The 13598-nt window shown below is 53.2% G+C and overlaps 1 pseudogene; it reads right to left on the bottom strand.

Moving 5' to 3' along the window:
- Window positions 1–6938: 6938 nt before the first annotated feature.
- LOC144675976 (erythroblast NAD(P)(+)--arginine ADP-ribosyltransferase-like) lies at window positions 6939–12459 on the bottom strand (annotated as a pseudogene).
- Between the last annotated feature and the right edge of the window lie 1139 nt (window positions 12460–13598).

The following is a 13598-nucleotide window of genomic DNA, read 5'->3' as shown; positions in this document are numbered from 1 at the left end:
CAGGCTTGTCAGTTTAGTGTCAGCCTGTATGTTGACAAGATCGAAATCTGGAAACTGTTCTTGTAGGCGACCAGCAATGTATCAGTACCATGAGCGCTGGTGGTTTCGCAGAGCACTGTCCCCAGCTGCATTGGGATGGCGCCCTTCTTGCAGTTGCTCGAATAAACCATCGTACCCGAGTCTCCGGTGGTCCGTTCGTCAAAGACACCGGCGACAATCCGTCAGGGAAACAGAATAGCGCCGCGGAACCCGACTGGGGAGCCTGTGGACTCCATTCCGAGGTTCATAGAGGTGGTGGGGGTGGTGGGAGGGAAACAACAAGTCAAAACTGAATCATTAAAACGCAGAAGGAGGGGGTGGAACCCACAGGGAACCCCACCCCCCCCGGAGAACAAAAGCAGCAGTGGGACAGAGCAGGAAATAAGGGGATAAGGAGAAGGAAAAGAAAGAGGTGATGGTTATTATTATTACCTTGTACCTACACTTGTGCAGACGGGTTAACACTAAGTTCCAGTCGATTAGAGAGAGAGAGAGACAAAGTCAGATTCAGGACAGATCCTTAGGAAAAGTAAAGCCAGGAAAGGAGGATTGAAACCCGTAGGGAACGAGGGGGAAGAGGGCTGAGGGATTTGAGAGGGTGATAGAGAAGGTGAAGTACCTACCTACCATTCAATGCGCTCGGGAGAAGCAAGTTTTTGCTTAAAGAATGGCCGAGGCTTAAAACGTGGACTTTTTGGACCAAACTGCGGGAAATGCTAGAGATTTCCATGCAATGCACCCCACCCCACCCCACCCACCCACCCACCTCGGTACTCACGTACTGGCTGAAGGCTGAACGCCCAGGGGATATCTGGAGAAAGATTACCCCCTGCGGCTTAGAAGTGGGTGACTGGCAGAAACCTGGGGGGCCGTCCTCGGACCAAGCCAGACGTAGGTAGCTCCGGCCCTCGGGAATACCCAGGACTGGGGGAACCCCCGCGGACAAAGTGAGGTTCACCCCCTTTAGAAACAAGGGGACTGAATCAGTCCCCCATCCGGATTTGGGTAGGGCAAGCCCACGAGGGGAGTATGGTCGGGGGATGGATATCCTAAAAAAAGATTAGGGGCAGCGATTAGCCCACAGGATGGTAAGATTATTACGCAGGGTCCACTTGAGAAGCATCCAACACCGATTCTCCTGTGTAGTGTAGCCGGGAAAACAATATCCCCATTAAATCAGAGGCTCGGGATGCAGTGAGGGACATCACACGGAGCTCAGAGCAGGATGGGGTTAGCGAGGAGGACTCAGTCCACCACCAGTTCCCCTATTTGGCCGGTTCAGAGACCAGAAGGGTCCCTATCGATTAACAGAAGACGATACAGCTTTAGATAAGGTGACATTGAGGGAACACCCAATCGTGGCCAGACCTGCCACTATATTCAATAATCTAGGGCCAAGCCACACAATCTTTTCGGTCCTAGACACAGCTAAAGGGTCTTGGGCGATACCGTTGGATGAGGGGTCCCAGGATAGATTTGCTTTTGCGATAGGATACAGACAATAGACTTGGACTCGATGGCCTCAGGGTTTCCACAATAGTCCAGCCATTTCTCACCGGGTGATGTGCGATACGTTGAGTCGCACAGAACTAGACCAGGGTCAGCGGAGTGACCCAACACGTGGATGACCTAAACGAAGACAAGACCATCTGTTCTTTCCCTGTCTGCTGTAAACAGGCTCAATCTTAGTTGCTTTCCAACCTAAGGCTCCAGTCTGACCCCCCAGTCTATCATATTTACATTCTTCTTCTTCGTCCAACGTGGCCTGGCTGATACTCACAAGCCCTGAGAACATGCAAGGTTTAGATTTCTCTCTGTCCAGGGTCAGTGCTGAGGGAGTGCTGCCGTGTGGGAGAGGCTGTACAAAGGGAGTTCAGCACTGACGGAGGGTCAGTGCAGAGGGAGTCCTGCACTCTCGGAATGTCAGTACTGAGAGAGTGCAGCACTGTCGGAGGGTCAGAACTGAGGGGGTGCTGCACTGTCGGCAGGTCAGTACTGAGGGAGTGCTGCAGTGTCGGAGGGTCAGTACTGAGGGAGTGCTGCAGTGTCGGAGGGTCAGTACTGAGGGAGTGCTGCACTGTCGGCGGGTCAGTACTGAGGGAGTGCTGCAGTGTCGGAGGGTCAGTACTGAGGGAGTGCTGCACTGTCGGCGGGTCAGTACTGAGGGAGTGCCGCACTGTCGGCGGGTCAGTACTGAGGGAGTGCTGCAGTGTCGAAGAGGCTGTACAAAGGGAGTTCAGCACTGTTGGGGGGTCAGTACTGAGTGAGTGCTGAGGGAGTGCCGCACTGTCGGAGGGTCAGTGCTGAGGGAGTGCTGCACTGTCGGAGGGTCAGTACTGAGGGAGTGCCGCACTGTCAGAGGGTCAGTACTGAGGGAGTGCTGCACTGTCAGAGGGTCAGTACTGAGGGAGTGCCGCACAGTCAGAGAGTCAGTACTGAGGGAGTGCAGCACTGTCAGAGGGTCAGTACTGAGGGAGTGCCGCACAGTCAGAGGGTCAGTTCTGAGAAAGTGCCGCAAAGTCGGAGGGTTTGTACCGAGGGACTGCAGCATTGTCAGGGGGTCAGTACTGAGGGAGTGCTGCACTGTCGGAGGGTCTGTACTGAGGGAGTGCTGCACTGTCAGTGGGTCAGTACTGAGGGAGTGCTGCACTGTTGGAGGGACAGTACTGAGGGAGTGCTGCACTGTCGGAGGGTCAGTACTGAGGGAGTGCCGCACTGTCAGAGGGTCAGTACTGAGGGAGTGCCGCACTGTCGGAGGGTCAGTACTGAGGGAGTGCCGCACTGTCGGAGGGTCAGTACTGAGGGAGTGCTGCACTGTCAGAGGGTCAGTACTGAGGGAGCACCGCACTGTCGGAGGGTCAGTACTGAGGGAGTGCCGCACTGTCGGAGGGTCAGTTCTGAGAAAGTGCCGCAAAGTCGGAGGGTTTGTACCGAGGGACTGCAGCATTGTCAGGGGGTCAGTACTGAGGGAGTGCTGCACTGTCGGAGGGTCTGTACTGAGGGAGTGCTGCACTGTCAGTGGGTCAATACTGAGGGAGTGCTGCACTGTTGGAGGGACAGTACTGAGGGAGTGCTGCACTGTCGGAGGGTCAGTACTGAGGGAGTGCCGCACTGTCAGAGGGTCAGTACTGAGGGAGTGCCGCACTGTCGGAGGGTCAGTACTGAGGGAGTGCCGCACTGTCGGAGGGTCAGTACTGAGGGAGTGCCGCACTGTCGGAGGGTCAGTACTGAGGGAGTGCCGCACTGTCGGAGGGTCAGTACTGAGGGAGTGCCGCACTGTCGGAGGGTCAGTACTGAGGGAGTGCCGCACTGTCGGAGGGTCAGTACTGAGGGAGTGCCGCACTGTCGGAGGGTCAGTACTGAGGGAGTGCTGCACTGTCAGAGGGTCAGGGCTCAATTCCGATTTTCCATTCTCGGATTTGGGGGGAGGGGCCTAAACCCATGACGCTCTGACTCAGGAGAGAGAGAAAGCGAGAGAGAGAGAGAGATTCACTGAGACTGGATGAAATCCTCCTGGGCGTGAGATCTTCTCTGTGTCCCTGAGAGCACAGAGAATCCCCCAGTTAAACATCTTCCTGACCATGGAGTGAGGGTCCAACACTGCTAAGCAATGTTTAAACATGAGCTGTGGTTGCTGAGTTTAATCTTCTGTCCCAGTCAGCAGCGTATCATACGAAACACGTTCACTGTGTAAACACTCCAGACATTCACATCAATGTGTCACATTAAACAATAACTTCAGTCATCAATCATAGTTTGAAATAAGCCCGAGCAAGACCATTCTGCCCCCATGTTGGTTCTGTCTCTTTGACAGGTCTATCCAATTAATCCCACACTCCTCCCTCTGCTCTCTCCCCCTCCCCTCCCCCCCCAGTATCCCTGCAAATTTTTCCTCTTCAAGTATTTCTCCGATTGCCCCTTTCGAGGGTCCCTATTGAATCTGCTCCCACCGCCCTTCCAGGCAACGTCTTCCAGATCACAACAACTCGCTGTGTGTGTGGGAAATAAACAATTCTCCTCATCTCCCCCTCTGCTCCTTTTCCCGATTCTCCTCAACCCGCGTCCCTCTGCTTCCCCACCCTCCTGCCACTGGAAACACTTTCCCCTCATTCACTCGATCGGAAACCCCCTCGGGATTTCGAACGCTTCGATTCAATCTCCCCCTTAGCCTGCTCTGCTCCCAGGAGAACAATCCCGGCTTCTCCAATCTCTCCACATCACTGAAGTTCCTCATCCCTGGAACCATTCTCGTGAATCTTTTCCGCACTCTCTCTAAAGCCTTCACATCCTTCCTGAAGTGCGGAGCCCGGAACTGGACACAATACTCCAGTTGAGGCTGAACCAGTGTTTTATACACGTTTAACATAACCTCCCTGCTCTTGTACTCTATGCCCCTATTAATAAAGCCCAGGATGCTGTCTGCTTTATTACCCGCTCGCTCAACCTGTCCTACCACCTTCAGTGATTTATGTACATATACCCCCAGGTCCCTCAATTCCTGCACCTCCTTTAGAATTGTACCCTTTATTTTATATTGTCACAGAGTCATAGAAGTTCACAGCACAGAATAAGGCCCTTCGGCCCATCGAGCCTACACTGGTCAAACAAGTACCTAACTACTCTAATCCCATTTTCCAGCACTAGGCCCATAGCCTTGTATGCCATGTGACATCGCAAGTGCACATCCAAATACATCTTAAATGTTATGTGGGTTTCTGCCTCTACCACCCTTTCAGGCAGTGAGTTCCAGATTCCCACCACCCTCTGGGTGAAAAAATTCTTCCTCACATCCCCCCTAAACCTCCTGCCCCTTACCTTAAATCAGTGCCCCCTGGTTATTGAAGGGGAAAAGTTCCTTCCTGTCTACTCTATCTATGCCCCTCTAAATTTTACACACCTCAATCATGTCCCCCCTCAATCTCCTCTGCTCCAGGGAAAATAACCCCAGTCTATCGAATCTCTCCTCATAACTAAAACTCTCCAGCCCAGGCAACATCCTGGTAAATCTCCTCTGCACTCTCTCTAGTGCAGTCACATCCTTCCTATAATGCAGATTCCAGAACTGCACGCAATACTCTAGCTGTGGCCTAACCAGCGTTTTATACAGTTCCAGCATAACCTCCCTGCTCTTATATTCTATGCTTTGGCTAAAAAAGGCAAGGATCCCATATGCCTTCTTAACCACCTTATCTACCTGCCCCGCTACCTTAAGGGACCGATGGACATGCACACCAAGGTCCCTCTGATCCTCGGTACTTCCCAGGGTCCTACCATTCATCGTGTATTCCCGTGCCTTGTTTGTCCTGCCCAAGTGCATCACCTCAAACTTATCCGGATTAAATTCCATTTGCCACTGATCAGCCCATCTGACCAGCCCGTCTATATCCTCCTGTAATCTAAGACTATCCTCCTCACTATTTACCACCCCACCAACTTTTGTGTCATCCACGAACTTACTGATCAACCATCCTACATTCAAGTCTAAAAATTGTCTCTCCACCTTCTTCCCACCAAAATGAATAACTTCACTCTCTACATTAAACTGCATTTGCCATCTGCCTGCCCACTTCACCAGTTCAAGGACTAAAATGTGGGGAGGCAGAGGTGTTGTGGTATTGTCACTGGGCTAGTAATCTAGAGACCCCAGGGTTAATGCTCTGGGAACCTGGGTTCGAATCCCATCACGGTCGATGGTGAAATTTGAATTCAATAAAGATCAGGAATTAAAAGTCTAATGGTGACCGTGAAACCATACTTGATTGTTGTAAAAACCCATCTGGTTCACTAATGTCCTTTAGGGAAGGAAATCTGCTGTCTTTACCCGGTCTGGTCTACACGTGACTCCCGAGCCACAGCAATGTGGTTGACTCTGAAATGGCCCTTTAAGGGCAATTAGGGATAAGCTTTAAATGCTGGCCTCGCCAGTAACCCCCACATCCCATGAATGAATACAAAATAAAAGGTGCACAGCAAGATTCCAAAACTCACATTGATCAGGTGAGACACCTGGAGTGTTGCTTGAGAGAAAAGGATAAGGCAAGAAATTTGTAAATTCTATAGAAAAATTTGATGTCAACATTGTTAATTCAAAGCTTCGGCAATCTATCAAACATCATTTTAATTTACAGTTTGCAGAGATAGGAACAGCAGGAGGCCATTCAGCCCCTCGAGCCTGTTACACAGGAACAGGAGGAGGCCATTCAGCCCCTCGAGCCTGTTACACAGGAACAGGAGGAGGCCATTCAGCCCCTCGAGTCTGTTACACAGGAACAGGAGGCCATTCAGCCCCTCAGACTTGCTCATTTGCCATGTGGGGAGTATGGTTTGGGAGCGTGAGGGCAGAGTTTTGATCATTAGGCGGGTGAGGGTTGATGGTGTGCGAGGTTGGGGAGGGGTTGAGGGTGTGTGAGGGGAGGGATGGGGGTTGAGGGTTGGGGAGGTTGGGGAGGGGTTGAGGGTGTGTGAGGGGAGGGATGGAGGTTGAGGTTTAGGGAGGTGGGGAGGGGTTCAGGGTGTGTGAGGGGAGGGATGGGAGTTGAGGGCTGGGGAGGTTGGGGAGGGGTTGAGGGTGTGTGAGGGGAGGGATGGGGGTTGAGGGTTGGGGAGGTGTTGAGGGTGTGTGAGGGGAGGGATGGGGGTTGGGGAGGTGGGGAGGGGTTGAGGGTGTGTGAGGGGAGGGATGGGGGTTGAGTGTTGAGGAGGTGGGGAGGGGTTGAGGGTGTGTGAGGGGAGGGATGGGGGTTGAGGGTTGGGGAGGTGGGGAGGGGTTGGGGGTGTGTGAGGTGTATTGGATGGGGGTTGAGGGTTGGGGAGGGGTTGAGGGTGTGTGAGGGGAGGGATGGGGGTTAAGGTTTGGGGAGTTGGGGAGGGGTTGAGGGTGTTTGAGGGGTATTGGATGGGGGTTGAGGGTCGGGGAGATGTTGGGAAATTGGAATCTATTCCTGGGAGAAGCCCTTGTAGAGAAATGCACCTAACCCCCCCAGAGTGACCAAGATCCCCAAGGCGATCAGAAACCCGGCCCACCAGGGTAGGGTCTCCCGGTAAACTCTCAGACAGTCACTACCGTCCCTCTCCAGCCCCACCTCAACTCCCTCGTAGCCTCCCGAGCGGAGGGTGAAGATGCAGTTTCCCCCGAGCCCTCGGCCTTTACAATCTCAAACTTCTCGTAGGGAGGGATTAAGATCTCATCTTCCTCCTTAAAGAACGAGTAATTGCGGATCTTGACACCGTAAGTCGTGTTTAGCCCAAACAAAGTCCTGTTTCCATATACCTCGGTCACTGTTCTGTTGAGGGAGGTGGAGGTGAATCTCCCAAACCTCATCTCCTGGCCCCGTCTCCCAGACTTGGGAATGTTCAACCCGCGATAAGCGTGTAACTGTTTGGAATGATCTCTCAATGCCTGGAGAGCGATGGTTAGGAGATAGTGGAAGCTCTTCAGTTTAAATTTGGAGTTGTATTCGTTGATATTTCCATATTCATGAACCTCATCGTTAAATGCCTTGTACAATGGTCCATTATGGGTGTACATAGTGACCACGATCATGTGCTCCTTAAGGAGACCGTGGGGAATGGTGCCCCCATTCCAAAACATTCTGGCCAAATCCCAAACATTCATGAACTGCCGGTTTCTCTTCAGTTCTTCATTCAAACACTCGATCGCCAAGTTGTCCCAATCTTCACTCCGTGGGAACCAATACGCGGACGAATTCTCTTCCATATCCAGCCCATTGCCACCCGTGTGGATCCCACAGCTTTCCCCATCGCTGACCAGGGAGGTGACCAGCCGCTGTGCTGTGAATCAGAGAGAGAGAGTGAGACAAGTCCCAGTGATACAGTCTCTTCCCCAACAACACAATGAGCCAACGCCTCACAGCAGTGACAGTTTGTATCAGAAACCCACCATGACACGGAAAGACAGAAGGGGATTTCAGGGAGAGATCGCTCAAAGAGAGAGAGAGATTGGAAAGGCAGTCAGACAGGAGGGAAACAGGTGGAGAGGTTTAGGGAGGGAATTCCAGAGCTCAGGGAACCCCAGGCAGCTGAAGGCACGGCCGCCGATGGTGGAGCGATGGGAATGGGGGGATGGTCAAGAGGCCGGAATTGGAGGAACGCAGAGATCTCAGAGGGTCGTAGGAGGGTTACAGAGATAGGGAGGGGTGTAGGGGCTGGAGGAGGTTACAGAGATAGGGAGGATTGTAGGGGCTGGAGGAGGTTACAGAGATAGGGAGGGTTGTAGGGGCTGGAGGAGGTTACAGAGATAGGGAGGGTTGTATGGGCTAGAGAAGGTTAAAGAGATAGGGAGGGTTGTAGGGGCTGGAGGAGGTTACAGAGATAGGGAGGGTTGTAGGGGCTGGAGGAGGTTACAGAGATAGGGAGGGTTGTAGGGGCTGGAGGAGGTTACAGAGATAGGAGGGGCTGGAGGGGGTTACAGAGATAGGGAGGTTTGTAGGGGCTGGAGGAGGTTAAAGAGATAGGGAGGGTTGTAGGGGCTGGAGGAGGTTACAGAGATAGGGAGGTTTGTAGGGGCTGGAGGAGGTTAAAGAGATAGGGAGGGTTGTAGGGGCTGGAGGAGGTTACAGAGATAGTGAGGGTTGTAGGGGCTGGAGGAGGTTACAGAGATAGGGAGGGTTGTAGGGGCTGGAGGAGGTTACAGAGATAGGGAGGTTTGTAGGGGCTGGAGGAGGTTAAAGAGATAGGGACGGTTGTAGGGGCTGGAGGAGGTTACAGAGATAGGGAGGATTGTAGGGGCTGGAGGAGGTTAAAGAGATAGGGAGGGTTGTAGGGGCTGGAGGAGGTTGCAGAGATAGGGAGGGTTGTAGGAAGTGGAGGAAGTTACAGAGATAGGGAGGGTTGTAGGGGCTGGAGGAGGTTACAGAGATAGGGAGGGTTGTAGGGGCTGAAGAAGGTAAAAGAGATAGGGAGGGTTGTAGGGTCTGGAGGAGGTTACCGAGATAGGGAGGACTGTAGGGGCTGGAGGAGGTTAAAGAGATAGGGAGGGTTGTAGGTGCTGGAGGAGGTTACAGAGATAGGGAGGGTTGTAGGGGCTGGTGGAGGTTACAGGGATAAGGAAGGTTGAAGGGGTTGGAGAAGGTGACAGATAGGGAAGGTTGTAGGGGCTGGAGGGGGTTACAGAGGTAGGGAGGGTTTTAAGGGCTGGAGGAGATTACGGAGATAGGGAGGGTTGGAGGGGGTTACAGGAATGTTCATTGCGGTGCTGCACTCCCTCAGTACTGATCCTCCAACAGTGCGGCACTCCCTCAGTACTGACCCTCTGATAGTGTAGAACTCCCTCTGTACTGATCCTCTGACAGTGTGGCACTCCCTCAGTACTGAACCTCTGATAGTGCAGCACTCCCTCAGTACTGATCCTCCAACAGTGCGGCACTCCCTCAGTACTAACCCTCTGATAGTGCAGCACTCCCTCAGTTCTGACCCTCCGACAGCGTGGCATTCCCTCAGTACTGTCCCTCCGACAGTGCTGCGCTCCCTCAGTACTGACCCTCCGACAGTGCGGCACTCCCTCAATACTGTCCCTCCGACAGTGCTGCACTCCCTCAGTACTGACCCTCCGACAGTGCTGCACTCCCTCAGTACTGTCCCTCCGACAGTGCTGCACTCCCTCAGTACTGACCCTCCGACAGTGCTGCACTCCTTCAGTACTGACCCTCCGACAGTGCGGCACTCCCTCAGTACTGACCCTCCGACAGTGTGGCACTCCCTCAGTACTGACCCTCCGACAGTGCTGCACTCCCTCAGTACTGACCCTCCGACAGTGCTGCACTCCCTCAGTACTGACCCTCCGACAGTGCTGCACTCCCTCAGTACTAACCCTCCGACAGTGCGGCACTCCCTCAGTACTGACCCTCCGACAGTGCTGCACTCCCTCAGTACTGTCCCTCCGACAGTGCTGCACTCCCTCAGTACTGTCCCTCCGACAGTGCTGCACTCCCTCAGTACTGACCCTCCGACAGTGCGGCACTCCCTCAGTACTGACCCTCCGACAGTGCTGCACTCCTTCAGTACTGACCCTTCGACAGTGCGGCACTCCCTCAGTACTGACCCTCCGACAGTGTGGCACTCCCTCAGTACTGACCCTCCGACAGTGCTGCACTCCCTCAGTACTGACCCTCCGACAGTGCTGCACTCCCTCAGTACTAACCCTCCGACAGTGCTGCACTCCCTCAGTACTGACCCTCCGACAGTGCGGCACTCCCTCAGTACTGTCCCTCCGACAGTGCTGCACTCCCTCAGTACTGACCCTCCGACAGTGCTGCACTCCCTCAGTACTAACCCTCCGACAGTGTGGCACTCCCTCAGTACTGACCCTCCGACAGTGCGGCACTCCCTCAGTACTGTCCCTCCGACAGTGCGGCACTCCCTCAGTACTGACCCTCCGACAGTGCTGCACTCCCTCAGTACAGGCAGCATAATCCAGCTGATGATGGAAATGTGAAATAAAGACGGAAGATGCTGGAATAACTCAGCAGATCTGGCAGCGTGTGTGGAGAGTGGAGCCAGGTTAACGTTTCGAGTCCGTATGAACCCCCATCAGAAAATGCCTGGGGATGTCTGTCTGGACTTGTCACTGTGCAGGTCCCGAACCCACCAGTTTCAGAGTCACGTTTACGAGAGAGAGAGAGGGACAGTAAAACCCAGTGAGATAGACACCAAAATGTTGTAAAGATAACCACCTCAAAGTTAAGGGACGAATTCTTTTGAGGTTTGCAGTCAGTGTGTAAATACTCACAGCCTATCAGGAGGTAAACGTAAATGAACCACCTCACCTTGTATAATACATATACACCCGAGTCGTGGCCCTCGAGCTGCGATGCACTCTGTCCAAGCAGCCAGGGCTCACTCCCCACGTCATTGACAGCTGGCACTCAGACTCTAACGCCCCTGAGCTGCAGACAGAGGGGGAACGGCCCTTAACACTTCACCACACTGATCCATGCCAACACGGTACTCACCCTTCCAATGGACAGGCAGATGACAGGCCCCTGTCTGCCCTTTTCCCGACCATTGGGAGGACGTGTTTCATGCCGGGTGAGCATTAATTGGCCAGCCAGCGAGAAATATCGATCAGGGGCCTTACACGGGATGAGGCCCAATTCCCGACTGCTCCCGGGTCCCACCGATTGCCCGCGCCTGCGCCTGCCCAGGGTAAAATTCAGGCCCAGACTTTCAGAGGCATTGGACTCAGGAGAGGGAACTGCAGGAGCAGAAGAAAGTGTCCAAATCCAGGGAAGTGAAACAGGGGATGTCCCAAGAGGACATTTAGCACAAAGGATGGACAGGAAGCTGGAAAAGGTCCTGTTAAGTGAAGTTCACCGAGTGAGGAGCAGAGAGGAAGGTCCAAGCTTAAAGAGAAGAAAGCTGCAGTCAGCAGACTTAAAAGCAAACTAGGCTTGCGAGAAGCCAGAAGATCCAAGGAGACAGCCTTGTGCTGTACTCTTTACTCTGGGCGTGTGAGGCAGTGTTCATCTGTTGGCATGGCTGAGTCCGTGAGAGACAGTGCCTGGGGGAAAGCTTGTATGAACGTGGTAATTCAGGGGAGGGGGACATTGGAAGGAGAGTTCAAAACCCTAGGGGTGACCCCTTGCAGAAGGCTTCTGAGAGAAAGTGTCGGGTTTAACAGAAGATTCCAAGGCGAGGTCTTGGAGAGTGGAGGTTGGAAATCCTCGGGTGCTGGGTTGGTGGAGGGAGTGAAAGTTTGTGGATGGGGAGCCAATCAAGCGGGGCTGCTTTGTCCTGGACGGTGTCGAGCTTCTTGAGTGTTGTGGGAGCTGCACTCATCCCGGCAAGTGGGGAGTATCCCATCACACTCCTGACTTGTACCTTGTAGATGGTGGACAGGCTTTGGGGAGACAGGAGGTGAGTTACTGACCACAGGATTCCCAACCCCTGACCTGCGTTTGTAGCCCCAGTATTTACATGGCTAGTCCAGTTCGGTGAGGAGGAGGTGAGGAGGAGTTGAGGAGGTGAGGAGGAGTTGAGGAGGTGAGGAGGAGTTGAGGAGGTGAGGAGGAGTTGAGGAGGTGAGGAGGAGTTGAGGAGGTGAGGAGGAGTTGTGTGCATTTCAAGAAATGACCTGGTTACAGAGTGAGTGGTTAGCACGATCACCCCTTAACACATGAGCATAGGCTACCCATAGGCTGTATCCATTCGACTGTGGTTATCCTGTAGGAAGGTGATGATATTCCACGTCTTTGGGAGCATGGTGTCTGTGACCACCTCGATGCAATGGTGTACATCAGGCTGTGTTATCTCAGGTGAGCTCTCCACAAACTGCCTGGAATGAGCCAGAGTTTTCCTCTGCACTGAGTCTCACTCAGTGAGGTCGGTAAATGCCTGACCTGTCTCTCGGGGCAGGAGAAGATCATCGGACCCTCTGCTGGAAATCTTGGGGTTCAGAGCCATGGCCGATTGGAAGAGACATCAGGCTCGAGGGGCTGAATGGCCTCCTCCTGTTCCTCTCTCCACATGATCTGAAGTTACCCCAATGCATCGATCTCTCCCCTGGTCTCTGTCGCGGACGTGCGGAGGGTTACTAACCGAACTGTACCTGTGAGATACTCATAGACATGGGGCACTCCATAACAGTCCAAACGACATTCTCTGTGCAGGGCAGAGTGCTGAGAGATCCTTCATATCGGAAAAATGGAGCCAGTTTGCAGGGAATAACCTTATCCAGTTTCAAAGAGAGAGTCCGTGTTTTACATGGAGGTGAACAGAAATGGAAGCAAAAAATGTTAGTGTCCAAAACACACGTAATGGTGAGAAGGTGGGATTGAGGGATATGGAGAGAAGGTGGGATTGAGGGATATGGGGAGAGGGTGGGATTGAGGGATATGGAGAGAAGGTGGGATTGAGCAACATGGGGATAAAGTGGGATTGAGAGATACGGGGATAAAGTGGAATTGAGGGATATGATGAGAAATTGGGGTTGAGGGATATGGAGAGAAGGTGGGATTGGGCGACAAGGGGAGAAGGTGTGATGTAGGGAGAAGGTGGGATTGTGGGTTATAGGGAGAAGGAGGGATTGAGGGTTAAGGGGAGAAGATGGGATGTGGCGGAAAGGTGGGATTGTGGTATATGGAGAGAGGGGGGAATTGATTGGTATGGAGGGAAGGAGGGCATGAGGGATATGGGGATAAAGTGGGTTGGAGGGATATGAGGAGAAGGAGGGATTGAGGGCTATGGAGAGAAGGTGGGATCGAGAGACATAGAGAGAAGGTGGGATGGAGGGATATGGGGAGAAGGAGGGATTGAGGGATATGGAGAGGAGGGACTGAGGGATATGGAGAGAAGGAGGGATGTGGGATTGTGGGGTATGGATATAAAGTTGGATTGAGTGGAATGGGGAGGGTGGGGGTTATAGGATATGGGGGGAAGGTGGGATGGAGGGATATGGAGAGAATGTGGGATGTAGGGATATTGGGAGAACGTGGGATGGGGGAATATTGAGAGAAGGTGGGATTGAGAGGCATTGGGAGAATGTGGGATGGACAGATAGGAGGAGAAGATGGGATTAATGCTTATATAGAGAGATGGTGGTA

Source organism: Cetorhinus maximus, unplaced genomic scaffold, assembly GCF_964194155.1.
Source record: "Cetorhinus maximus unplaced genomic scaffold, sCetMax3.hap1.1 HAP1_SCAFFOLD_1253, whole genome shotgun sequence".
Lineage (NCBI taxonomy): Eukaryota > Metazoa > Chordata > Chondrichthyes > Lamniformes > Cetorhinidae > Cetorhinus > Cetorhinus maximus.
This window is presented reverse-complemented; position numbering and strand designations above follow the sequence as displayed.